The sequence below is a fragment of the Perognathus longimembris genome, chromosome 17, assembly GCF_023159225.1.
Source record: "Perognathus longimembris pacificus isolate PPM17 chromosome 17, ASM2315922v1, whole genome shotgun sequence".
Classification (NCBI taxonomy): domain Eukaryota; kingdom Metazoa; phylum Chordata; class Mammalia; order Rodentia; family Heteromyidae; genus Perognathus; species Perognathus longimembris.
Genome location: NC_063177.1, coordinates 20,947,105 through 20,974,813, shown reverse-complemented (window position 1 = coordinate 20,974,813; position 27,709 = coordinate 20,947,105). Strand labels below are relative to the sequence as shown.

General features: G+C 50.7%; 1 protein-coding gene across 1 annotated transcript in view; it reads right to left on the bottom strand.

The window, feature by feature from the left end:
* Positions 1-27,709, bottom strand: part of Rab11fip4 (RAB11 family interacting protein 4) — a 91,530-nt gene that overhangs the window by 15,452 nt on the left and 48,369 nt on the right.

Below are 27,709 nucleotides of genomic sequence, written 5' to 3'. Positions count from 1 at the left end.
AGCAGTCTCACTGGTACCCTCCACTTTTCCACCCTGTCTCCAGCTGAGACTGGAGATTAGCACTGGCCCCAGCGGCCTTCTCCAGTTCTGAGAGCTGTGCTTACCTGCCAGCAGGCCTCAGAGTCACCCCTTCCTCTGTAAGAAGCTGACAAGGGCTGAATTCAATGGGGGCTGAAAGTATTCATAATGTGTCCCATTGTCCCAGCTGTCACAGAGGGTGCAACAGGGCCCACACTAAACAGCTGACTTCAGTTTCCACCCTCACCAGTCCATCTTGGTGACCTGTGAAGTCACACCTGCTAGGACCAAGAGCTTTCTGGCAGCTAGTGCACAGAGAACATGGGCTCCAGGGACTGTGCTTCTGCGTTCCCTGTGAACAGGGAGCCGCGGGGACGTCACATCTGAACCCCAGGGGCAAGCATCACAGGATGCCCATGGGAGCTGTTACCCAGCACGGGTGAACAAGCTGCATCTTGGTATGGTGAGCTGGGAAAGGCGGAACCAGAGGGCTGGAGGCCCAGGGTCAGTTCTGGTAAAATCACTGCCTGGCTGCTTCTGAGCCTCAGGTGACAGGATGCCACAGAGAATCGAGGACAATGGGTCACATCAGGAGGACATGAAAACATGGCAAAGGAGAGAGGGGTGGATGCACTCTGAGTGGGCTCAAGTGCCTGAGTGCCACAGTTTCCCCACACACAAACAGGATTAGAATTAAGCAAGCACTTGTAGTCTTAGTACAAATGTGGCCATTATTATCGTCATCATTGAAGACTCCCGAGCTGCTGACTCCTGCCCAGCCCCTGGGATGCTTTCCCTCTGACATGCAGGTTCTGCTTTGTTTTGGGGTGAGAACAGTGGTAAAGCCTGGCCTCTAGCGATCAGGTGCCTCTTCTTCCCACAGGAGGTCCTCTGCCGCATGCTGGTTGTGCCCACCAAGGGGTGTTAAGATGAGCTGCCGTCTGGGGAGGGGAAAGCAGGAGGCTCAGAGGCTCAGGCTCATCCACCCCCAGCCCTGGCAACAGCTCCGCTCCGCAGGCAGTAACTGAGCCAAAGCACAGCTCTGTGGAGACACGCCTGGGTAAAAATAGCTGGGGCGGGCCTGTCCCAGCTTCCCTGTGAAGCCAGGCACCCACGGCACACGTGGACCCATGGCACACGTGGACCCACCACAGGGAAGGTGTGCAACAGTGGACACTAACCAAGCTAACGCTGGGGAGGAGAGCTGCCAGGCCAGGCCAGTGAGGGAATCACATAAGCACTTTTAGCTAGCTGACAGCCCAGAAGACAAGGGCCAGGCAGACACTTCCTTTTGGGGTCCTACTACTTCCAGCTTCAAAGAGGGATGGGCCTGCGGTGCCTGGGCTGAGCTCCCCTGGCAACCACAGAGGCTCAGGGGCTCTCGCCATGCAAAGATGGTGGCGGAGACTGCAGTCTACCTGTGCTGTGGCTGCTAATGGTTGCTCCAGGTCTGGTCCTTCTCTGCAGGATTGCCAGGCACCAAGAAAGGGCAGGAATTAAGGGGAAGCCAAGCACCCACAGCATCTTGGCTCTGCCTATAACAAGGCCAGGGGCAAGCACAGGTGATCTGGTCACTATTCTGAGCCACTGGGGCTTGTCTCAGCAGCTGTGCTGAGAAGTCAGGGCAGATGCTATGTTCTCACCTTGGGGCCAGGCTCCCCACCTCAGGGCTAGCCTCCCTCCCAGGGAAAGCTCCAGGACAGCTTACAGGCCCTCTCCCTCTCTCACCAGCCCAGGGGGTCCAGGTGCATTGCTGAAACAAGGTCTCAGCTCAGCTCAAGACCCCACAACAGGAGCCCTGGGGGACAGATCTCAGAGTAACTCCTGACACTGCTGTTAGCCCCTGGGGACCCATAGGTCCCAGGAAGGGAACAGTAATAACAACCAGGATTCATCATTAGTCTCCAGTAGGAGGCCTTGTCCCCAGAGGGAGGTGCCCAAGCACCCAATTTCAGATGGGGACATGGCCGTGCTTGGCAGATGTGCTTCAGTGTGATCAGACACCACTGGCCCGGGAACCTCAGGCTGGTGCTAACAGGCTGGGGCTCCCAAGCCTCCTGTGCTACTTATGCAAGGTAAAGGAGGGCCCCATTTATACACTCTCCCTCCCCCCCCAACTCCCACTAGGAGCAGCAGAGAACGTTACAAAGAAGAAATGTCAGGCGGTTCCAAACCAAACCAGAGATGGGCAAATTCCGGAGGGGTGGCAGAGCAGAGGGATCAGTGGATCTAATGGGATCTAAAGACAGAGCACATCCTCAGTGAGGCATGGAGTGGGGGGGGTCTCTGGGAGGCACCCCGAGGGAGTATCTAGGGCAGACTGTGGTAGAGCCCACTTGGGCACTGGCTGGAGGTGTCCATGACCAGCATGTCCAGGCTGCCTCCAAGGCTGTGGGGCCTGCTCAATTGGCACTCGGGCTGGAAACCACTCCATGTCTATCCAAACCTTCCCCCAGGTGGAGGTCCTCCATCTCTCCCCACCAGGACCCTGCTGACCAGAGGGAAAAGGACAGTCCGCGCTGGGCCAGGACACTGCCAAGGAGCCAGCTGGCCCTGCGCTGGGCTTTCTCTCTTTCCTCTCCAGCTGCTGGTTGGAACCCAGGGCCTTCGTATACTGAGCAGGAGCTGCAGCAGATCTGAATCTGAGACCTGAATGGTGTGAGGAAGGCTGGTAAGATCTGGTTTTCAAGCCCATTTAGGCTTCAAGCTCTACTTTGGACTATGTGGCATTGTCTCCACACTCCCTCCACCCCTGGGGAGGACGTCCTGACCCTCATCCGTATTGTACCACTTCCACCCTGTAACATGTGAGCATGTAAAAATAGAGCCACTAACAAAAGTAAAAATTACTAAACTCTGAGGAGGAAAAGGAATCAAAATCACGAACCATCCAAAAGGAACCAGGAAGAAGAGGAAAAGAGGTACAAAGATCAGATGGGAAAAATAGAAAATAAATAACAACTCAACCATATCAGTAACACATTGCATGCAAGTGGAGGGAACAAGTCTATCAAAAGGCAAACAGTAAGAGACTAAATAACTGCATGCCATTTGCATACGTTTTTAAAAAAATATACAAACACTAACCAAAAGAAATTCTGGGGTGGGGTACATTAATCTCAGGCAAAGTATTTTAAGGCTAGAGGGAGAGAAACTTAAAAATGATAAAGGATTTAACAAGATATAACACTACCTTTTATGCATTTTAGCAGTTTCAAAATATACAGAGCTAACCTAAACAAAGCTAAGAGTTGGAAATTTGCAACTGCCTCCCTCAGTAAAGGTGAGCAGGGAAGAGGATGAGGAGGCTACAACAGAGAGGAACCACACTGTCTGACCTGAGTACACAGATCCCCAAAATACTGCAGATCACAACCAGATCAAAAGCTGGGAGTGGTGCCTCATGCCTATAATTCTAGCTACTCAGGAGGCTGAAATGTGAGGGTTGAGATTCAAAGACAACCTAGGAAGACAAAAATGTGTAAGACTCTTAGCTCCATTTAACCACCAAAACATGGGAAGCAGAGATGCAGCTCAAAGTAGCAGAGTGCCATCTTTGAGTGAAAAAAGCTAAAGGATAGTATTCGACCAAGACAACACTCTGAGAACCATGGCTCCTGATCAAGGAACAGGAAAGCTGATTAATTCCCAGATCATACAAACAAAAATTAAAATCATAAGTGGTCTATTTAACCCTTTAATGCATTGATTAACAGTTTCAAAATACAGAAAGGCAATGCTGAGGAACAGAGTAAAGCTGAAGCACAGTCTAGCTATTGGGTGGTGCTAAGGGATAATGCTTAATATTGGAGGGTATATTAACGGTATATTAGTTATGAAGAGAAATGTGCTTAGTTTTGATAATGTTTTGTCTAGTTTCCTTTCAAAGGGCTAGGGAGTAAGAAATTATATATGCAGACCAAGCCAGTCTGGACGCAGCCCTGGAGAGCAACTCTGGATTGTGTTGCCAGCCTGGGAATTTAGTTCCCAGGACTGTGAGAAAACTCACTTCCGTTGTTCAGCTTCCCAACTGCAGTACTTTGGTATGGCAGCCCCAACAACTGACATCACTCCACGCTCTACCCCGGGGGAATCTGAAGCCCCACCCAGTTAACCTAGGTGCCTCACCCATCTCCCCGCCCTGAACGGAAGGGAATTCCTTCAAAGTCAACACAATTCCAAGTCCAAGAGAACTTCTGACTCTCCACACCAGAAAGTCACACTCATCAGGAGACTCCAGGGTCAGAGGTGTGGCTCAAATGATGGAACACCTGTCTAGCAAGTGCCAGGTCCCTAGTTCAAACCCCAGTACTGAAAAAAAAAAAAGACTCAAGATTCACTGTTTGTTTACTTTGTTTACTTCTGGTCTTTGCTCTCCAAGATAAGTTTGTGATACTGCAGCTCCTTGAGACATTATATCTTACTGCAACCAGATCTCAGTGGGTCTATGTGGCTCAGGCTGATGTTTTGGAAACATTACTTACATAAGAATTGAATTATTATTTCCACTGTCTGTGTTCTCTCAAAAGCACATTGTGTTTTAATTTTAAAGAAGTATATACACAATTCAGACATTAGAATTGCAAAGGCAATTTTTGTTGGTCCAGATCCATACTTAGTATAGTTTATAAGACAGAGGTAGGGGGTTGGAGGCATGACTCAGGTGGTAAAGTGCCAGCCAATGAGCAGAAGCATCAGATACCAATTCAGAGTCCTGATATTAAGTTTGAGGTCTTAGACAAAACAAACAAACAACAACCACAAAAAGTAAAAGCTCTTTTACCTAAATAGTGACTAGTTTACAAAAGAAGAGACCAATAGGCAGACTTGGAAACACAAGCCCGGTACCCATAGCCTCTAATCTTGGAGCAGGCGCCTCTGTGGCTCAAAGGACCCAGTAATTGAGCAAGATAGTCCCAGCTTCTCTACACCAGACAGTATTTCTGGCTACTTGAAATCCAGAGTGTATTTCTTCCCTTTGTTGTGGTCAGAATGGGAAGGCGAGCCTCAACCGCTCATGGGACACTCATGGGACACGTGGGCATCCTGCTCAGCTGTGAAACCAGCTACTCGATGCCATGAAGTGGAACCTGGGTGTCCCTCCCCCACTGTCCAGCGCAGTCATGGTGACTAAGAGCCCAGCTAATCTGAAAAAAATCATCACCAAGGAAAATCACAGAAGAAGAGGAGAGGCGTTGGTAACCCATCTTCTGACCAAGCCCTGGATGGGGTGTGGCATCCCCCAAAAGCCTTGGGTCTTGGATCCAACTACCCTGTAAACCCACTTCCTTAAAAATAAAGGGGGATGGCCGGGCGCCGGTGGTTCACGCTGGTAATCCTAGCTACTCAGGAGGCTGAGATCTGAGGATTGCAGTTCAAAGCCAGTCTGGGCAGGAAAGTCTGTGAGACTCTGATCTCCAATTAACCACCAGAAAACCAGAAGTAGTGCTGTGGCTCAAAGTGGTAGAATGCTAGACCTGAGCTGAAGGAACAGTGTCCAGGTCCAGAGTTCAAGCCCCACGACCAAAATAAATAAATAAATAAACAAATAAAGGGGGGGATTTCAAAGAGGCCATCTGGTCTACCCATTCCCATCCTGCCAGCCTTGATTTTCAAATGAGAATGCGAACTTCAGAGGCAAACTCTCAGGGATTATGAAAACAGAACTTAAATTACTTCCACATCTGGAAACCAAACCCTGTAAGTCAGCCCCAAGAATTCCAGGCATGCCAGCCATGAGAAGCCGCAGGTCCAGGGAGGGCTTCCTGTACGCCCAGGGTCTCCTCTCCCACCCACCTGAACCCACACAGGAGAGCTCCCTGCTGCAGAGGGTGCAGCCAGGCACACCATGGCAAGGAGGGGACATGGACACATGCGAGCCCCATGGCCAGCCTGCTCTGTGTGGCTCAGAGAACCCCCATTTTCTCCCTAAGTACCCGAAAGAAAACAGTCTCAGACCCAAGTCTAACCCACTCTCTCCCAAATGTGCTGACAATTTTCTCTTTACTCCCCATTGTAATTATCTACAAAGTTGGGGCCCCCTAGCTTCAGACATCCCTTCTAAATGCTCAAGGAAGATTTCTCAAAGCACCCTGGAGCTCCTGTTCTCCTCAGCCACCCAACGTGGAGCTCTCCTGAGAAAGCGTGAACCAGGCACTGGGGAAACTCACGTTATCAAAAGCAGAGTCGCGCGCAGGCTGCCGCCCAACGACCCCACATCAAGGGCTTTCCAGGCTTTGGGAGCCGGCAGTTATTTTGGGCTGCAAATTACAGCGTTTAAAGATGTGGCTGTTTGAAGTGAGGGCTAAATTGTTCACACAGCCTCAAGCTTGTGGGGCTTGCTCTGGGGGCTCTGGGTTTTATTATCACGACAGGAGAGCTCAGATTCAAGGTGAGGGCTTGGCTGGAGTGCTGGGGGTGGGGTGGGGGGCAGCTCTTTCCCCTCTTGAGCCCTCCTGGTGGGCATCCTCAAGAGGCCACTGGGAACTTCCCAGAGGCAAACCATTGCCTGCTTCTGGGAGTCTATGACTTGGGAGCCCTGGAGAGCAAGCAGGGTGCTAGGGGCCACCCACAGCTGGTAGCAGGCTCAGTCCAACCTGCCCTCTTGGGCTTTTTTCTTTTCTTTTCTTTTTTTTTTTTGGTACTGGAGATTGAACTCACAGCCCCAGTCCCTATACTTTCAATTAGACTTGCTATCTTTAACTTTGCTCAGGCTGGCCTTGAACCACAGTCCTCTTTCCCCTGGTCCCCTTAGTAGCTGGGATTATAGAGAGGTAACACCCTGTCAGGCTTGTATTTATTTTTTATTTTTTTCAAATTTTTATTATCAAACTGATGTACAGAGAGGTTACAGTTTCATACATTAGACATTGGATACATTTCTTGTACTGTTTGTTACCTCGTCCCTCATTCCCCCCTTCCTCCTCCCCCTTTCCCTTTCCCCCCATGAGGTGTTCAGTTCACTTACACCAAACAGTTTTGCAAGTATTGCTTTTGTAGTTGTTTGTCTTTTTTTACCCTGTGTCTCTCGATTTTGGTATTCCCTTTCAATTTCCTAGTTCTAATACCAGTATAGACGGTTTCCAATATACTCAGATAAGATTACAGAAATAGGCTTGTATTTTTAAGACAGGATTTCTTGATAGCTTTTACCCAAGGCCATCCTTGAATTCCAATCCTCCCATTCCAACTCCTGAGAGGCAGGGATTAAAAGGAGGAGGGAGCCATCACTCTCTGTTTTTATTAACTCTCCCCTGCCTCATTTTCCAGTTCTTCCTCCCATCAGGATAAGGCCCCCCAAATAGTCTGGCAGACTCAGCTCGTGTGTCTCTCTGTCCCATGGAAATTGCCAGGACGTTATTCAGCTACATATTACAGCCCAGGGCCCTTCCCAGATCTCCCTAGAGGGACAGGCAAGAGGACCTTAGGTCTAACCACAGCCATAGCTTGAGGCTCCCAGGGGAATCTACCATGAAGCCCCTCAAAGAGCCTGTCAACCGTGTGTGATGGCTCATTCCTATAAGCCAATCTGCTTGGGAGGAAGAAAACAGAAAGATCATGAGATCAGTCCAGATTTGTGAAAGATCACAGAGCCAGTGAGCAGGACAGGGATGGGTAGTATAGAGAACTTCTGTGCTCTTGGCAATGCAATGTCCAGTGCAATGGACAGCACTAGCACCAAGCAGCCTCCTCTGGCCCTGCAGACCACAGGGACAGGAGCCAGCCAAGCTATCCCAGAGTCACCACTCTCCCCTTCCCTGGCACACAGCTCCTAAGAGGCTGTGTGTGGGAAGACTACTCAGAAGAGAGTAGCAAGTAGAGAGAAAATTGCTAAGGGGAAATGAGTGAAAATGGAAACTGAGGCACAGTGGGAGGAGGTCAAAAGAAGGAAGGAAAAACAATGTCTGAGGGTTAAAAAGAGAGTCAGGAGGCTTTGGAAACACTAGTTCCCTGTCACCTCAGGAAGGTAGTGCCCATTTCTCCTCTCAACTGGGCAGATTAGGGCAAGGTAACCCTTGCAGGACTTCCAGTCCACAGAATCATCCACGTGGGACAGGACAGGCTTTCCTTCACTGCCTGTGGCTATCTGCCCCGCCTCCAGACAATTTTGTATGGCCTGCAAATGATGTTATAAATATTCAAATGGCCCTTCACAGAAAAAAGGTTCCCCACCCACCCCTGCAGAGGACAGTCAGCAAGATAGGAACAGGGATAGGTATTCTGTGCCCAAATCACGATGGCCAATCAGCTCAGGACACTCATGTGGCAGGGAAGAATCTGGGGCTCAGAGAGGTTTCTCTACTCTCCAAGGCCATGCAGCTGGTAAGGTAGCTGTGATCTGAGCCATCCAGCCAGTGTTCAAATTCATCCCTCGAAACCACATTCTAGGGTCCCCACAGATCATCCTGCCTCCATGGCGAAGGGGCTCTACTCTCTACCTTGAAGAAGTGGGCAGATTATGTAAGCTTTCCAGAGGTTACCTAGTTTCTGGGTTTCATTAACTCCAAGAGGCTCAAGATTTTAAGGTGCACAGTTATTTTAAGAACACTGAGAATGAGAAGGCACCACTAATTCAATTATAACATTCTACTGAGAACACAACGCACATCAACCTGAGCTGCAAACACGTGGAGGAAAACAACTGGCAACTCAGTCTGCATACAAGCAGGGATGAGGATTCATTCAGTCAGAGAGAGATCCTCACACATGTACCCACGAAGAGCGGCCCACATCTCTCTTTCAAGCATGCTCCTGCACATGTGCACACTCACGCACCTGCACATGCGCGCGCGCGTACACACACACACACACACACACATTGCCATAAGATCCTTCTTTGTTCCTCACTAGTGCAACCATGCAGATAATCACCCAAAGACATGCTGGCCAGACTGCCTCGTCAGCAAGAGCTTTACATGACCACCAGGCCATAGATTCCAGGTTACCCAGCAGTGCCAGGCAGATCCTGTCCTGACCACCACCTGCTGGGCCTGTCAGGCTCCAGGCTGGCCTGGCTTCGCTTCAGTGGAGCTGCAGACCTTGGAGCCGCCAAGCTGGATGAGCAGGTAGGTTTGCTCCCTGGAAGACTACCAAGGACAGTCACCTTCTGTAGCTGGTGGCTGCACAGCCTGCACCCTTCTGTCTGGCCTGCCTCCAGGCCTCCGGCGGCCTGCGGCCAGCCAGAGCGGCAGTGCTTTAACAAGGTAGACCTGAAGGCTGCCGGGGCAGACGGGCAACCCTGTTCCAGCCCTGCTCCAACCAGATGCTTCCAGCTGGGCACAGGGAGCATGGACGGGAAAGCTCTGACTGCGGGAAAGCTCTGACAGGAGGTGACGGGCAGGTGCTGGAGTGTGTGTATGTGCAGAGGGCCCTTCTCTCCTTGGTAGACCTGCAGGCCATGGTGGAGCAGGCAGACTCTAGGAGGAAAGAGCCAGGAAGAGCCTGGCTGGGCCCCTGGGGGGAGGCTGTCACCTCTGCATATACATACTTTACATGTCATTCTCAGAATGTCAGGTAGCTAGCTGTCAGTCACTGAGGACCCAGAGGCTGACCTGCAGAGGCCCCGCTGATTTCTTTAAAAACACAGAAAGGGCCAGGTGTTGGACTGAGGAGGCTGAGATCTGAGAATTGCAGTTCGGTTCAAAGCCTGTCCCAACAGGAAAGTCTGTAAGCCTCTTACTCCAACTAACTACCAAAAAGCCGGAAATGGTGCTGTTCAAGCCCCAGGACTGACACAAACAAAACAAAACAACAATAAAGAAAGCACAGAAAGGTGCCTGGCACACTGGTAGCTCAGCCTGAATAATCCTAATTACTCAGGAGTCTGAGATCTGAGGATGACAGTAGAAAGGTAGCCCAGCCAGACATATCCATGAGACTCTTACCTCCAATTAACCAGACAAAAGCCAGAATGGTGCTGGGGCTCAAGTGGCAGAGCACCAGCTGTGAGTAGAAAAAGCCCAAGTTGAGGCCCTGAGTTCAAGCCTTGGTTCCAGCATCCAAAAACAAAACAACCAACCAACAACCAACAAGCCAAACTAAACAACAACAAAAGGCATGATGGTGTTCACCTGTAATCCCAGCACTTGGAAGACTGCAGGAAGAAGCCAGACTAGGCTATGTAGTGAGATCCTAACGCAAAGAAACAAAAAAGTTGTGAGACATCAACAACAACAAGCCCTCTCCCATGCTGAGGTAGCACAGGTCCTTTGGGGTGTTTGTCCCTGACCACCTTCCTGATTCCACAATGACATCTCCTGCAAGAGCTGAGGTCATCAGTGCCAAGACAAGCTTCTGCTGGAGGAACCCAAACGTGGGCTCTGCAGACCCTTCAGGCCTTTGCGCAGGGGTCCATCCAGGCTGTGTGGTCGGAGTTAACATAATCTTCATGCTATAGACCAGCAAGCCGAGGCACAGAAGGTAAGGCAAGTGGCTGAGCTGGGATCTGAAGTCCCGGTGTCTGGATACTTTCACCTGCTTCTCCTTCCAGCCGTCCACGAGGAGCAGCCAGATGAGAGTTCATGCCCACCCAAGGCATTTTATACCATAGCGACTCCCTATATTCTCTCCATGCTCACCTGCAGAGGCATTCTACACGAGGGCTTAGAAGGGTGAGGTAGCTCGTGCAAAGTCCCATGGTCAGCAAGCAGCAGAGCCAGGTCCTACACCCACAAGGACTCTGGCTCCTAGATGTTTTTATTTCTCCCTGGAGAAAATAGCCCTTGAGTTTGGGGTGAGAGAGGTGCCTGGGTTTGAGGTGGGTGTTTCTTCCATAAAATCAGTGAGCAGGAAGGAGAAATTTGCTCCCACTCTTTCCCATCCTGAAAGGGAGACTTAAATCCAGTACCAAACACAGACACACACCCCCTTCAGTTCTTGTATGTTACATTAAAGCCTACAGGGCACAGAGGAGGATGGGCAGCCCAAGATGACTGGAGAGGGTGCTCACCCCTCGCCCACATTCCAGTTCTGTTTGGGCCTTCCTCTTTTTGGTACCTTAAAAGAAAAAGGCTCCCATGGACAGAGCCACAGATCATACTAACTTTGACCAAACACTCTGCATTTGAAGGGTGTCTATGTGGTTTGGAAAGAACCCAGTGGTCTAGGGAGACGGATGAGGTTGAACCAACTACATATATGACAGATAGTTGGAGAACTTCCTGTTTGTCAAAGGAAGTTAAGCACAGACTTTAGACAAGCTGGTATTACTATGGTCTACCTGCCAGGCAGATCTGAGGCTGAAGGACACCCACATCCTATGGCTCCAGCCACTCACTATGGCCACCCCAAACCCTCCCATGACACGTGTTTCTGGCTGCCTGCTGTTGGCCTCTCATCCCCCTTCCCAGGTCATTGGAAAGGTGAAGGAGTGTAGGGCCACAGGCTCCCTGGGGCTCCTGGAAAGGGCTCAGCCCTGAGTCAAGCCCCATACTGCTCTTGGTTGGCTCCAAGGCACAGCTGTGTACATATCACCAGTGAAATTGTGTGGTGGAAATGACATGGTGTGCAATTGCCCACACACCTGTGTGCACAGGCTTAGCTGACCTTCTTCCCCAGGGGCAGGAAGTCCATGGCAGTGTCACCTGCAGATACCTAATTCTGAGCAAGGCTGCACCGCTCAAATCACCAAGGGTCCAAATGGAGCCATGAAAGGCCAGGTATGCCAGGATTTCTGATCTCAGTTCTGTTGCTACTCTCGACCTGTTCTCCTGGGGCTGTTTGACACAGCAGGCACCTCTTTATCTCCTAGAACTCAGTCCCCTTCCCCCTTCTCCCCATCCCACTACTAGCACCATCTTGCCCTTGCAGTTCCCAGGAGACAACATGTCAGACACAGGTCTACCTGAGGGCCTTTGCAGTTGTTGTTCTCTCTGGTTGGCACTTCTTTAAACTGACACCTCAGTGAGACTTCCCTGGCCACTGTGTTTAAAGCCCAATGCTCTCTCTTCCCAGCTTGTCTTTTGGTTGGCCTGCCTCACTACCACCAAGCAGCTCCATGAAGGCAGAGATTCCAATGTGCTTCATTCATAAATAGACACCCCCCCACCAATACCCACAACAGAGGCAGGCACTAATTAGACATCCAAGGATTTGTTGAATGAGTGAGTTCAGTAGTGCCTGTCCTGTGCCAAATAATGTGCTGAGGACTTGGAATCGGAAGGCTGTGTCCTGAAATGCCATCTGACAAGAGACTGCTGTGCCATCTATGAGAAAATACAATGTCCAGTAGGATGCCAGGTGGGCCTCCCTAATCAATGTGCCAGACAGGGCTACTCATGAACCCAGCTGTAGACTTGGGCAGTCTTCCTCACTTCAAGTGGAAATCTGACAACATAAATTCCAGTTACTCCATCAAGAGCCAGCAGAACTTGCCTAGAGGAAAACCATGTGTAGCCCTGAGGTGCTGCATACCTGGCAAGGCCGGGTACTGTCCCTCGGCAAACACCAGATGGACCAGACAAGGAGCCTTCCTTTTCAAAACACAAGCAGCCCCATACCAGAGAACAGCTCAGGCTAGAGGTGGAGTGAGTGCCCTGTCCATGCTGTCAACCTGCATGGCCTACTTCTTCCATCTCCTCCTGACCCATATCTGAAATAAGTGTATTAAAGTCAGGTGTGGTGAGGCATGCCTGCAATTCCAGCACTCAGGAGGCTTAGACACTGTTTCAGGTGTGTGTGTTTGTGTATGTAAGAGAGAGAGAGAGAGAGAGAGATTGACTTTGGAGAAAAAAAAAACTCCTAGTATAACAAACCAGGCAGAGAGGCCCCCAGCTTCAGGAGGAAGTTTCTAGCCTCCGATGGGTTTGGAATGAGGGAAAGTTCTGAGGGATACAGGTGAGCACCTAAGGAGAAAGGTCCTACTGGAAGAGGAGGCTAGGAGACCATGGAGGTGTCAACATGGTTTAAGGAGGGGCACTCATGATCAGTAGGGACACTTCTCACTGTAGACTGCCTTCTGTAATCCCAAGAGACAGCGGAGGCTCCTTAGATCCCTCTAATTTCTGCCTTTCTTCCTCTCCCAGGATAAAAGTCCTTTTTCCAAGGACAGGCTCCAGGCAGTCTGTCCAATAGTAAGATATCCCTTGGGACAAAGGTCATGTCTCCCAGGGCTCACCTGACCAGGCTAGTGAACCATTCCTTCCCTAGGTCCGGCTGGGTCTTATCTCTCCTTCAGGTCTTAGTCATTTGCCCTGCCCCCATCACTCGCTTAAATCCAATGTCCCCAAATTCCAAAGCTGATCTCTACCAGGCATGCACCCAAGCTTGCTGCCTACATGCTCAAACCCCACGTTCTTTACTGGCTTCCTGCACTCCTGCTGGCTCTACCATATAGTCACAGGGACTACAAAGAGACCAGACCAACTTGTCCACCCCAGGGGAGGCAGACACTCCAGGTTAGTCCCAGGCATCCAAGATCCCCAAACGCCTGCAAAACCCTGAGTGCAGGGAAGTGTCCTATGTACAAGATTCCCTGGACACATAATCAGCAACTAGTAAATATCAATTAAGCAGGGTGGGCACTGGGCCCCGTGCCAGCACCTGAGTAAGCTGGGGCTGGGCAGTGAGCCCCCAACCAGCAGAGGAGTGGGAAAGACATCCTACTGCAGAGGTGGGCCACACAATTTGGAACCCTTCCCTCCTGAGACCTGTGCCCTCCCTCTTCCTTTTTGTGATCCCAGTAACCACCTTCCTCCTGGAGAGGGACCTGGGCTGCCCCAAGGGAATGTGCCTGCCCCACTGCTTCCCAGGAGCCCAAGCAATTACCATCTGCCTCCTGCTCTGGGTGGGTTGCTACTCCAAGGTAGCACAGGCAGGGGACAGAGGTAGGGACCCAGAGTCCTCAGTTCCATTGAGAAGGAAGCATAGAAATAACGTCAATGAAAACTGGCACACTCCAGAGCCCAGAGATATGTCCTCTCTAGCTGCCCTTTCTAGCTCTCTTCAAGGAGGGGGCAGGGGGAAAGGAGGCAGAGAGAAGAAGAAATGAGGAGGTGATGTTGGTAGTTTTGCATGGCTGTGTTGGAACAAGATTCCCCAAAAGCACAGATAGGACTTTTCAGAGGCTGCAGTGGCCAGGCCGGGGAGACACTTGTCGCCCGCAGAGAAGCAGTTGTGTCAACAACTACTACGTGAGCTCTCGGGACTCAAGGGTGAAGGGAGGGCAGGAGATGCACATCCCTCTGCTTAAGTAGCATCCCGCGGAGAAGGGGCCCGACGCGGTCCCCAAACCCCAAACCGGGCCGACTTTCTCTTTCAGTCCCTCAGAGGACCTCGGAAGGAACCAGGCTCTCCGCAACCTGCACGAGCTGCGTACAAACTTCGCCGAGCACAGGGACTCGCCAAGCCAAGGACAGGGCGCTGGGGGCAACACCAATCCCGAAGGGGCAGGAGGGCAGGGGCGCGGGGATAGGAAGGTGTCCGGGACCGCAAGCCCCTTCCTCAGCCCGCCAAGTCCATCCTGAAAACACTTTCTGCAACTGCGACGCCGACCACGGCCAACTCTCCTAGCGCCCGGGGCTCGCGTGGCTCCGGCGCGCACCTGGGTGCGTGCGCGCGGCGGGGAGGAGCCCCTGCAAGGGGCCGCGGGGGCAGCGGCTCCTCTTCCGCGCCCGAGCCGGCCAACGCAGGTAACCCGACCTCTCAAGCCAGCGCCGGGAGGGCGGACGCGGCCGAGGCTGAAGCGGGCGCAGTTCCCCGCTCCGGCAACTTCCCCGAGTCCCGGGATCGCCAGACGGGCCAGGTGAGCCCTGTCGGAGCCCCGCAAGCACGAACCCCTTCTGCTGCCCCTTACCTGGCACCCGGGAGCAGGCGGGGTGAGCATCCCCGGATCGATCCGCTACAGAGGGATGAGAGAGTGGGAGCGGGTCAGCGGGACGGACAGGGACGCAGCCGGCAGCCGGCAGCCGGCCGCCTGCTGCCAGGGAGCGCCGGAACAATCCCCGGCCGCGCGCCTTCGCTCGCACGGTTCGCACCAGTTGAAGGCGCGGCCCCGCCCCCGCCGGCGCCCGTTGCCGGGAGACCCTCGTGGGCCGAAGGGGCTCTTTGTATCAAAGCGGCCGTGACGTCACGAGGCGCCCGCCCGGGCGCTGGGACTCTAAAGGGCGGGGCTTCTCTAGGGGCGGGGCTTCCCTCGGGGGCGGGGCTTCGCGCGGGGACAAGAGCCGGAGGAAGCGCGGCCCGGGCCCCCGAGCCACGGGGGCGGGGCCCAATGGCCCCGCCCACCCAAGGTAGGGGCAGGTGGCTGGGGCGGTGTTCACCAATAGTTGCAGGGCCGGGGGCGGGTGCAGGAGGCCCGGCGCCTTTGAGGGTGGTGCTCTGTCTAGGTCCGTTCAGGTACCGCCCCCGAATTACAGCGTCTGCCCGGTGAGAGCACCAGGCGAACGAGTAACACAACTCATCTTCCTCCTCCTGCAGGTTCCTGAATACTCTCAGTGTTTGCAGTCGGAGATTCCGGCTTGCATTCCTGGCCTCACGCTCCACGACTTCAACTAAGGACTGCCAAACTCTACCGCAGCACCCCATCACCATCTCCATCACCAGCTGGATGGAGTCTGACGGCGTCTAAGTTGATCTTTATACTGAGTCCTACTCACAGCTTTTTCCATCTTTTCATGTAAAAACTAAAGATATCTTTTACCAGCCCAGGAACACAAAGAAACAAGGCAACAAGAACCAAACAACTGGGGTTGGAGGTGTGGCTCAGGTGGTAGAGCGAGCCAGCCAGTGAGTGAAAGCATTAGATACCAAGTTCGAGGCCCGGTCTGGGACCAAAACACAAGAACCAAAGAACCAAGCAAAAAGAAGAGGATCATTTTTGTAGAATCTACATCAGAAATGTGGTCCTCCTAACTCATCATTCGGGACTGAAATAAGGCAAAAATGATGTAATAAATGCAGAGCGACAAGTAGTGCTAATTAATGTGGTTTTCCTTTAACATGAAGTTGCATTGTATAGCTTATCTTCTTCACTGAGTGACTCCAAGCCACCTTTTCCTTCCTTAAATTCTTACTTTCAACAAGGTGGCCTGAGCACTTCTGTATGCACAAGATTAGCTGGGTGTTTGGTCTAGCAGCACTACACACACACACACACACACACACACACACACACACACACACACCTTCTTTGCCATATTCTCTCTGGTTCTTTGTTCTCAACTTCTTTCTCTTGTAAATAAGTTCCTACTGTCTCTCTGTTTACTAGGTGAAAGCAGCCTACTGGGACTCTAGACAAGCTGCAGACTCTCCATAAGGAACAGCCTTAACTAGAGGGGGCCTCCTGGTAAGAGCTGCATAAGAGGGGATTCATGATGGATGAGGTGGGGGGGGGGTAAACTCCAAGGCCTTTGGCCTCTGAATTTATGGCCTGCTCTGGATCTCTGTGCAGAGGCCCCAGTTCCCACCCTTGCTTGTCATCCACAGTCCCTAACACACGGGAGCATCATGATGTATTACAAAGAATCTTGGTTTTGCAATAAGACAGACCTGCGTGTGAATCCTGTGGTGATAAGTTCTGTTACCTCTCTGAGACTCCGTGTGCTCATCTGTTCTAAGGGAATGGCACAGTCTCGCCTCTTGTGTTGCCATATACCCTAGCATAGAAGGTGAACTGCATTTTAGGACCTCAGCAAATGTATGGCCATTGGTGAGCTCCCCACAACCCTGCCCTGCTTCCCACATCTACCCTGAAGCCTGAGCTCAGCAGCCTCAGTGGGCATTAGGGTGCGGCTGAGTCCAGGTCACCTATCTTAATTTCTTTTCTCTCCTTCCAACTCCCACATTGCCCCTAAGGACTACTGGGCCCCCAGAAAGTAGGTCACTCAACAGAGTCACCCAGAATGAGGGAAGAGAAGCAGGACTGTAGTCAATTGTCACTTCTCTGGGTCCTGGCTGTTCTCAGCCAAGACTAGTGGAGAAAGCTGCCTGGCAAGCCCCTCCAGGCCCACCCAGGCAGCCAGAATGACATTTCAGAGCTCTGTGGAGGGGGAGGTGCTAGTGGACCTCTTTGTTTCTCCAGCAGGCAATGAGGTAGGTATTGTCCTGGAAAGAAGAGTGGCAGAAGAAGGCTCAGATGGGTTGAACATTCCTGACTTTAAAGCCTCTATTTACCACAAGGAAGTTACTAAATGTTCTGGAGCCTCTGTTTCCGTCTATAAAATCAAAATAAGATGTTTCCTCTTTCAGTCAGTTGTGAGTTTTAAAGGCAACAATAAAATAAGTGTACAATGCCTATCACGTTGCAAGCAGGGAACAAACAGTAACTCCTGGTTACTCCCACAGCAGCCACCAGCTTGTCTGACAGTGGTTACATGCGTGGGTGCCAGAGCCAAGGGCCATATCTTGGCCTCACCACTTTGTAGCTGAATGATCCCAGGAAAATTTAATTCCCAGCTTCCGCCTCTGTATACTGATGATAATAGTTGTGTGTGTTTTAGGATCAGAATAATCAAGACCCATAAAATACTTACTCAGAGCCTGCCTATAGCAAATAATAAATAGTAGCTGTGGCTCATTATGCCTATGGCAAGAGACTGGGGAGAATGAGATGAAGGTGAGAAACCAAGGCAGCTTTGGGGTGAGTTGAGGACCCTGACTTTCACCAGTGAACCTGACACCTGCCAGCAGAGTTCTGGGAAGCACTGATGGTTAAGGGTGCTGGAGTGAGAGCAGTGACTCTATCTGAGCAAAAGGACTGAACAGAATGTGGAGACTAAGGACCAGGCCTGGTCTCAGGGCCTGCTGTTCAAACAGGGGGCTGAGAGCGAGTTGTTAGGAAATATAGTCCTGTCCTCTGACACAGCACCCTCCCTCACCCATGGCTAGGCAATGGTGGGGTGGGGGCAGGGGGACTCTTTAACTTCTTTGGTCCCTTAGCATAGCAGTTTTTAGGTAATATGTCTGGATAAGCATTTCAATTACTTTTTTTTTTTTTTTTTGCTCTTGCTTGGCAAGTGGTGCTCTACCACTCCCAGTGTTTGTGGATTAGCAATAAGAGTCTCTGGATTTGTCTCCCCAGCTGGATTTGTCTCTCAGCCTCCCGAGTAGCTAGGATTATAGGTGTGAGCCACCAGCACCCAGCCCTCAATTACTCTTTTGCCTTTATTTTATGATTGGGAAGACCAAGGCTCAGAAAAGGCTGGGAATGTGTCCAAAACTACACAGCCAGGTATTTTCTGCACAGAGCCTGACACTCAGAGGCTCCTGACTGCCAGAGAAGGGCCCAATCTTTCCTGCTGTAGTCTTGATGCTTCTCTGATATGGGTGAGACAGTCAGGGGATGGGAGTGGGCGGATGCTAGCCTTATCAGAAGAAAAGAACAATCCTATTAACAACAAAGAGTCATTCCAGAAAAAGTCTACAAAACCCTCCTTCAGATGACAAGTCACTGATTAATTCTGTTCTCCTGCATTTGGTATCAAGACTGTGTACTACAATGAATGATGTTGACGCAGAGTCTGATGGAAGCAGCTGGAATGTTGGCAGGCTGGAGTTCCATCCTCTAGAGACCATGGGATGGAAAACTCAGGGTAATTTGGGTGGCCCAGGATGAGACACCAGAATGATCACACTCCTCAATACCTCTTAACTATTTTCCTTTTGCTGCCAACCAGTAGCAGTTAGCTTGACAGGAGCTAGGGTAAAGAGGCAATGCTTGTCACATGGAAGGACTGTGACACACAGTTCTGAGAGAAAGAGAGCTCTTCTGAGCATCACCTGTGTTAACATCAGCAAGCAACTCACACCAATCAACATTAACATTCGCCAAGGGAACAGAGAACAGCTGATGCAAATGATAACTATACATATCTAAATATTATATATAGATATCTATATATTTATTTTTTTTAGGTAGGTAGATAGCTTCATCCAGTGTTTCTTTTTCCAAATTGAGTTCCTTGGAACCCTCAGGGTCCTGTGGAAACCCTGTCAAAGAGAAAGGGTGCTCTGGCAAGCAATAAAAGGAGTTCTACTTCTCCCTGCTTTGCATGCGGTCTTTCACATGACAGTCCATGCAGACAAAGGGGTCCATGGCTTTGGAAATGTTTTAAATCACAGGTCTAGTAGAACCACTCATCCCCAAGCAGGGAATCTAGCCCCATTAGGGAAACCGCTCCCTTCCTCCCAGCTGTAGTGGGTTAGCGGTAGAGGCTGGATCAGACCTGGCTCTCCTGACTGTTCAGTGTTTCCAAGATGGATATCAGTCATGAATCAGCTATCATGGCCTACACAAGTAGGGCTGGGTTCTGTCCACATATGTGGCCTGAACACTATCCTTGACCAACACAGTGTAACCAGCTTCTTCTCTAAGAAGACAGTGAGTTCTTGTCTCTCTCATCTCCCTGAACTCCACCCTGAGGAAGGGTCACCTGCCCTTCTTCAGCCTGTTTTCAATCCCAGAATACTTGGCCACTGCAGCTGTGGCCTAGGAATGGGAAGAGAGGACAAGCAGGCCCCTGGGATGGCAGAGGCTTTGTGACCCTAGGGAAAGCCATTCCGGATCTCCCACACAGAAAAAAGCAAGAGAGAAAAAGAGCACTGAAGTCAGAGCCCTTCCTCCATGCCAGCCTGTGCGTGCCCAGGGCCTGAACCCATTCAGGCAGCATCATCCTGGGAGAAGAGGGCAGCAGCCTGTCCCTCCTTCACCTTTGTTCTCCCTGCCCTCTGGGCAACACACCCCTCCCCTGGAGAGCCTGGACAACACCCTCTATGGTGCTGCCCCAGGGACAGACCTAGCACGAGCTGACTGTCCTTTGAAGCTGTCTGTCCATGGGTCCAGCTCCCCACTGTAATGTCTGGCTGGACACGGCAGACGGGCTGGGAACAGGTCTTATTGACTCTGGAACCCAGGCTGGGGCTTCAGTGGTGCCTGACTCTATTTTTGTCAAGCAGCACATACACAAACAGTGGGTTTTCTTACTCATTCAAAGCCAACCAGAGGAAAGAACGGTGAGAGAATGCAGATTTCCTCCACTATCCAACCCTCCTTTGCTCTGACTCATGCTACCATGCAAGGAGAGGAGGTGGCAGGCAGGGGACCGGCACAAGGCCTCCTTTTGACTCGGGCTGGGCTGAACTTCCTTTTCCTGTGCACCACCACAACATAAACAGCCTCTCCCCTCCCCACATACTGGGCAGTGCGATGCCCAGTCCAGGCGCCAGCCATAGCCCTCATCCATTCCCTGACAACTCAGGGGCAGCTCTTCAGGCAGAATGGTGGTAAAGCAGGGTTCCTAGCCTGAATACATGCCTGAATCCCTCAGGAACCTGAAACTGTCATGTCCCCCACCCCCAACATGATGCAAACCTAGACTGGGGTGTGGCTCAATGGTAGAGTACTTGCCTAGTATGCACTAGGCCCTGGGTTCAATCCTCAAGACTATAAACCAAATGCAACAACATTATTTTTTAAGTTTCTCCAGGTGATTCCAACACAGCAAACCTAGCCTCTGCTGGGCTAAAGGTTTGCTGGTGGAAAGGTGTGGCAGGATCTCAAACCCAGCCAGTGGTGTTCATTCATTCATTCAGTTCATTTACTCCTTCCTGTATGAACAGTTAGCAAGACTTTGCTGGGTACCAGATAGCCATGATCAATGTAAAATCATATCTGATTTCCATGGGATTCCATTCGATGATAAACAAATGAATAAATGACATACAGGATTAGTGCTGCAAGAAAACCAGTGCAGGGTGAGGGACAGAGAGGGCTGGGCAGCGGAAGGACAATTGCCCCAGGATTTAGGCACTGCACTGGCTTCAGGAAAGGGTCGCTGGGCTCAAGCAGCAGTCCCCTGCCATCCTCTAGGAACAGAAACTTGGGATCAGAAGGCTTGGATTTGAGCCAGAAGAAATAGAGCTGTCGTTCGGAGGTAGAGTGCTCACCTTGACCAAAAGAAGCTGAGGGGCAGCGCCCAGGCTCTGAGTTCAAGCTCCAAGACTGGCACAAGAAAAAAAACAAAGCAATAATGTCAATGGCTTTTCGAAAGTGTTTTTGCGTCTGGATGCTACTTGGACATGAATTAAATCACAGAGCATTCAGATACAGCAAGGGAGCCAGATGTGGGGCAGCCTGTAATCCTGGCACTCGGGAGGCTAAGACAGGAGGAACTCGAGTGTGATGCCAGAGTGGACTTTACAAAGAAGCCCTGTCTCAAAAACAGAAAGAGGGGCTGGGAATATGGCCTAGTGGTAGAGTGCTTGCCTCGTATACATGAAGCCCTGGGTTCGATTCCTCAGCACCACATATATAGAAAAATGGCCAGAAGTAGCGCTGTGGCGCAAATGGTAGAATGCTAGCCTCGAGCAAAAAGAAGCCAGAGACAGTGCTCAGGACCTGAGTTCAAGCCCCAGGACTGGCAAAACCCCCCCCACACACACAGAAAGAAGGGAAGCTGGGAATGTGGCCTAGTAGTAGAGAGCTTACCTAGCATTCATGAAGCCCTGGGTTCAATTCCTCAGCACCACATAAACAGAAAAAGCCAGAAGTGGCGCTGTGGCTCAAGTAGCAAAGTGCTAGCCTTGAGCAAAAAGAAGCCAGGAACAGTGCAAAGGCCCTGAGTTCAAGCTCCAGGACTGGAAAAAAAAAAAAAAAGGAAAGAAAAAAGCTGGAATGGGAAAATCACATTTTTAAAAAAGAAGAAAGAATGAATTCACTCATAGTCACAAAGCTTGGGAAAGATAGGAGGACCCACACTGGACAAACTCCTATTCATCCTTACAAACCCCATTCAGGTATAGCCTCCTAGGTGAATACCTCTCTGTCTCTGTAAGTAATTCCCTATTTCATGGCCTTCATGCCTCACACTTGAGCTTTGTTTCTGTGAGGAACTCAATGTATTTTTTTTTTTTTTTTTTACCAGGATTGGTTTCCTGCCAGATCCCTTTCCAGGCTGATTCCAGAGGACAAGGTATGCATCCCTGCTGGCTTTGGATCCCATCTCCTAACATGTTTGGCATATGATAGTTACTAAGAGAAGTCTGGGCCTGGGAGGAACTGAAGATCTCTCCCATACAGACTGAGAGCCTGCTTAACTGTGAGTTAACAGAAACCTTTCAGGAAGTTCCTGAGATAGGCACTTGAAAAGAGAAAAGGGCAGGTATCAGATGCCTCTTTCAAGATCCAGTAGCCTCCTCCCAGAACAAGAGCCATCTGAGCTCTGAAGAGGCACCCATCTGCCCAGCAGAGCTGTGGACAGAGCCTGAACACCAAAAACAGAGGATTTTCCTACAGCTCTTTATTAAGAAGAACTGCCAAATATGGGCAGCCACTCCATTACTTCTCACTTATTATTACCAGGTAGTAATCTTGTGGGGCAGATGTGTCTGCATCCAGATTACAGATGAGGAAGATTAAGCGGTGAAGCCCAGGTGATAGGCAAGATTTGCATTGCATCTGCCCGCCCACATTCAGGAGTTCCTGCTGCCTTTCTTATTGCATGACCAGCCAGCCTACGGACAGCAATTGGAATGGTTGAAAGGCAACAGAAACTACTGAACAAGGATGGGAGAAGCCTACGGGCAGTGTGGGACACACTGCTCTGTCATCCTTAGGGAATAGGCATCCACTATCCAGCTGGGAGGCTTTCCATTCACTACACACACACACACACACACACACACACACACACACACACACACACACACACACACACACACTCATCTCTTGAGATTCACCCATCTCTCAGTAAGTGTCCCAGCCTGTGGTGCAATGAGAGCCTATCTGCCCAGCTGCCTGGGTTAGAGCCCAGGACAGGGCACTGCCTGGCCTTGAGTTGGCTGCTGCCTCCTGCCCCAGTTCCAAGCCCAGGGAGACACACCCTGGCATTTCCCTGGGTGCCACCGGATAAGCTGATCAGGACAAGGCCAGAGAGCCGGGGAAGGAGGACAGGAAACAGTATTTGCTTCTTCACAAATGTTTCATGAGCTGAGTATGGTAGGGTACACCTATAATCCCAGCACTCAGGAGGGTTCCAGGCCAGCCTGGACTACAGAGCAAAACCTTATGTCTAAAATAATTCAAAACTTTGGTGGAACCCCATCTCTGAAAGCAAGAAAGAGCTCTGCGATCAAATCAGCTCCCAGGAAATAACACAGAGTCCCTGGTAGGAGAGAGCAACCCAGTGAGTTTTATCTTAGGGCCTTGAGGCTTAAGACTCTTCTCATGTGATACAGCCACAGCAGGACTCTGTGTTCTGTGGGAAGCTGGCCTGGGAAAACAGCGCTAGGCTCCCACCCACAGGCCCATGTTACTGCCATTATTTAAAAGGTACAATGGCCAATGGCTGTGCCTGCCTCTGGCTCAGAGCCTCTCCAGATATGAGCTCATTCCTCCTCACAAGCCTGTGAGGCAGGGATCCTCCTGGCAGCACAGTCCCCAAGTCTCAGGTCTGTCAGGGGCAGGAGGCTAGTAAGAGGAGAGTGAGGATTTGAACCCAGGCAGCCTAGCTCTAGAGGCTATCATAACTACAAAAACAGAGAGATTTGAGTGTTATCAAATAACTTCCACAAAGTAACCACTGAGGAGTCAAGATTGCTCATCCATTCACTAGGTTCCAGCACCTTCACTGGGCTGCATCCCTAGGCCAGGCCTGGGCCGCCATGGGCGACAAGGGTGACCACAGCCCTGCTCTGAGGTGCCCCTGTCCCCCTTCTTGTGGTGTCCTGGAGCCCTGACGGTGCTGGTCACTGGAGGCCTGTGTGGTCACTGGCAACAGCTGCATGAGACAGAGAGAGAGAGAGAGAGAGAGAGAGAGAGAGAGAGAGAGAGGCCCTATCCAGCTGGGGGCCCATAACCAGCTATGCCCATTCTAAGGCCTGGCTCTTCCTTCAGCTCCATAGCTGGTAGATGGGTGCAGTCTCTTCTGGATGGTCCCCAAGCCCTCAACAGACTGCTCCCCAGCAGGAGGTGTCCCCAGAAGACCCTCTGACACCCCTCAGCATGGAAGTGGTCCCTTCTCCCCACTGTGCTGGGCTACATTCATCTCTAGCATGAGTGACATCCTTGTCCCCCTCCAGGGAGGAGAATAACTTGTAGGCACAGAGGGTGGATATGGAAGGACCCTCCCAACCATCTCCCAAACTCTCTCAGAGAAGCTGGGATGGGAAGTGTCCTGACCCACCTCTGCCCAGCCAGTGACATGACTCCAGCAGGCTGAGCAGTCAGTTGGGCAGCTGCCCCTGGGGCAGCACCCAGATGGTCCAGTGTCCCTGGCTCACCCCAGGCCCGCCCAGGTAGAGTCCCTGCATGAATAGAATTACAGTAGCTGGCGGATGGGCAGGTCTCAGGCACACACAGCTCCTTTGTGACGCCCCTGTCAGGGCTGGGCAAAGAAAAACTAAAGACTCCCCGGCCCCAGGAAACGGAGCCTGTGTTCCTCACCCTTGGGGGAGGGGAAAGGACAGGCCAAATTCAGGTAGAAACTGGAGAGCTGAGTCCAGAGGAGGTCAGTGGGGGGAGGGGACCTGACCTCAAAAGAAACTGGAATATCAGGCCAGCCCCTGCCCCTCCCCCCCAGGCGTTCCCCGCTAGACCACAAGGCCACATTCATGGAGGTGAGTCCCTCTGACCACCAGCTGACCCTGGCTCTCTCCACCAGGTTTCTCATTTGAGTACTTGCAGTAAGTAGCCAGGGTTTATAAAGTTGCAGCTCAGTGAATTCAGAACAGTTGCTCCTGGGATGGGGGATGAGGAGGAGGGCAAGGCTTGGTTCCTGTGAGCTGCTGATTGCAACATGTTTGCCAAACAATCAATATATAACCTTGTTTTATAAAGGTCTCTGTATAACTGACTCCTTGCCTTGCTTAATATTGCATCCACTCATTCATTAACATTCAACTCCACAGCTCTGTAACTCTTTCTTGCCTGGGAGCCCTGTATTTTTCCCTGAAGCACACCATATCCTTCCAGCATTGAGGGCCATTTTTACCTAGCACCAGCAGAAAGTACAAAAACCACAGAAAACATGGCCTTACAGAGGACCCTTGCTTATGGCATGAGAGCCGATGCCAGAAGGCACTGTGGGCAGCTTAGGTTGTCACTACTCTGAGCATGTCGCCAAATGACCATGAAGAAACACTGTGATCATTGGTTTAGGAGTTACAGACAAATTTGCAAATACAGTTATGGGGTGTGGGGGAGGGGAAAGGGCCCAGAGATTACATGACCCATGAAGAATATTTAGCAAAGCAACAGCTTCTTAAATATTGTCATTGTTACTACTATTACTTGCAGACCAGAACCCCCTAACTTGGCAATTTTTTTTCTTCTTGGTCATGGAGCTTGAACTCTGGGCCTGGGCACTGTCTCTGAGCTCTTCAGCTCAAGGCTAGCGCTCTACCACTTGACACAGCGCCACTTCCAGTTTTCTGGTGGTTAGTTGGAGATAAGAGTCTCGTGGACTTTTCTGCCCAGGCTGGCTTTGAACCGTGATCCTCAGATCTCCTTAGTAGCAAGGCGCCCAGTTCTTGGCACCTTTGCCGCTCCCTTTGCTTGGGCTGTTTCCATCTTATGAAGTCCCAGAGCCAGGTGTGGACAGCCAGCCTCGAGACCTTTGTGTTCAATTGGCTCCCTCCCTTGTCCCCTGTCCTGCAGTGGCTGCTGCCCTCTGCTCAGCTTCTTCAAGCCAATCAGAGAGGCCCTGGCTGCCTGCTCCCACTGGCCCTGCGCACCCATCTGCACAAGGGCCCCAACTCTGCACCTTACAGCAGACGCAGGACACCTGGAACACACCCTGCTCCTCCCTCACCTGTGCGCTCAGGTATCTACCCGGCCCCTCCCAGCACTCAGCTACTGCCACCTGGGATTCACACACTAGCCAAGCTCACCAGCCCCCTCCCAGACACCACCTACAGAGAAACGCCTCCGTCACTGCTCTCCATCCTTCGCTCACTCAGTTTCGGTTTCTACAGAGCACTTGCTCTGCTTTACAGTAGCATCTGCAGTCTGTCCTCTCCCTTTGAAGCATGAGATCCCTGAGGGACTGTGCTCTCTGTCAGCAAATGTGTCAGGTGGAGTACACGGCTGGGAATCCCCCTGGTCAGCATGGGAGATGACCAGCATGGGGCACATACCACAATGGTGTCTATGAACAAAGCTTCTTCACTTTTTAATAAATTACATTGTGTGTGTTGTGTGTATCCTATGTATAAAATTACAGATGCATAGTAAAATGGGTATACATAATATCGTATAACCATTATATAATATATATAGTGCACATATTACTGTATATACAGTAAGGTGGTTACCATAGTGATATAAATAGTATATATACTAAAATGGCTACTATATATAGTGATTTATACAGTATATCATATAAGTAAATACTTATATAGAACAATATATAAGTATATAGTATATAAACTATACTTATATATGCTATTTATAAATATATTTATATATGCTATTATAAGTATATATACTATATATAATACATGGTGATATATATGCTAAATATATATATATAATAAAATGGTTATCACCATGGAATAAATGACTATAATCTCCAATAGTTCCTCTCCACCAAGAAAAACAGCTATAATATAATCATTCATCAAAAATCCTGAATGTAATACGCTATTTGTGAGTGTGTGAGAGTGCGTGTGTGTGTGTGTGTGTGTGTGTGTGTAGTGCTGGAAGTCAACCCTACAGTCCCTTGCTTGGTAGGTAACCATAATTCTGTCACGTTTCCATGGGTGAGATCATGCAGTATTTTGATTTCTGGATGAAGCTTTATGACAATAACTGTAATAACTCAGCTTTCAAGGTGCAGTCTGCCCCAAGCTTTAGGGCAGGGCTGGCTGCTCCTGTATCAGCTTCCCCCTGTGCACAGCTGGAACTTCCATCCCCACTCCCATCCCCCCATCGCACACACTGCCGTGCCTGGCAGGTCTTCACGTGTCCAGGGCCCTGCCTGTGTACAAAGTCTGGGAACTTGATCTGAGGTGACCTTCAGGACTGAGTGTGTGAGACCTTCTGCCAAGGCCTCTTACCACCTCATGAGGCTATCAGCTTCTGAGGCAAGCCCAGGTACAATCTGCAGGACTTACTGCTAACTTGAGTGCCAGGTGAGAGGTTTGCCACCTCCACAGCTATAGACACTGAGACTCATATCTGCACGCCTGGCACTTGGGGCTGACACCTATGAAATGGGAATAAAAGTACCTACCACACCAAGACCACTTGGTAGCAGGTTCTAAGCACCTGGCAGAATGTGTATGTGGCAGGGAACACAACAGGGGTTTAGGAAGTATTCCTCAGCAAGGCACCAGTGGCTCACACTTGTAATACTAGCTATTCAGCCTGTAGGACTACGGGTGCGAGCCCCTGGAGGATTACGGTTTGAAGCCAGCCCTGTTAGACAAATTTTAGTGACTCATCTCCAATTAAGTAGCAAAAAGCTAGAACTAGAAGCATGGTTCAAGTGACAGGGTGTCAGCTGTGAACAAAATAGCCAAACAAGAGCTCAGGCCCTTAGTTTAAGCTCTAGTGCTGGCACACAGATACATGCACACAAAGGAGGAGGAGAAGGAGGAGGAGAGAAGCATTTGTCCCTGTGTCACCAATCCCCCAGGCCATTTGCAGGTCGCTGTTTTGCTTGGATCCTGAGAGCCCCATATCACCTGTTCCTCTTCTTCCAGGCTTGTCCTGAGGTCTAGGGAGAAGCTTGCTCCCTTGTTAATGGGTTTGCTGAGC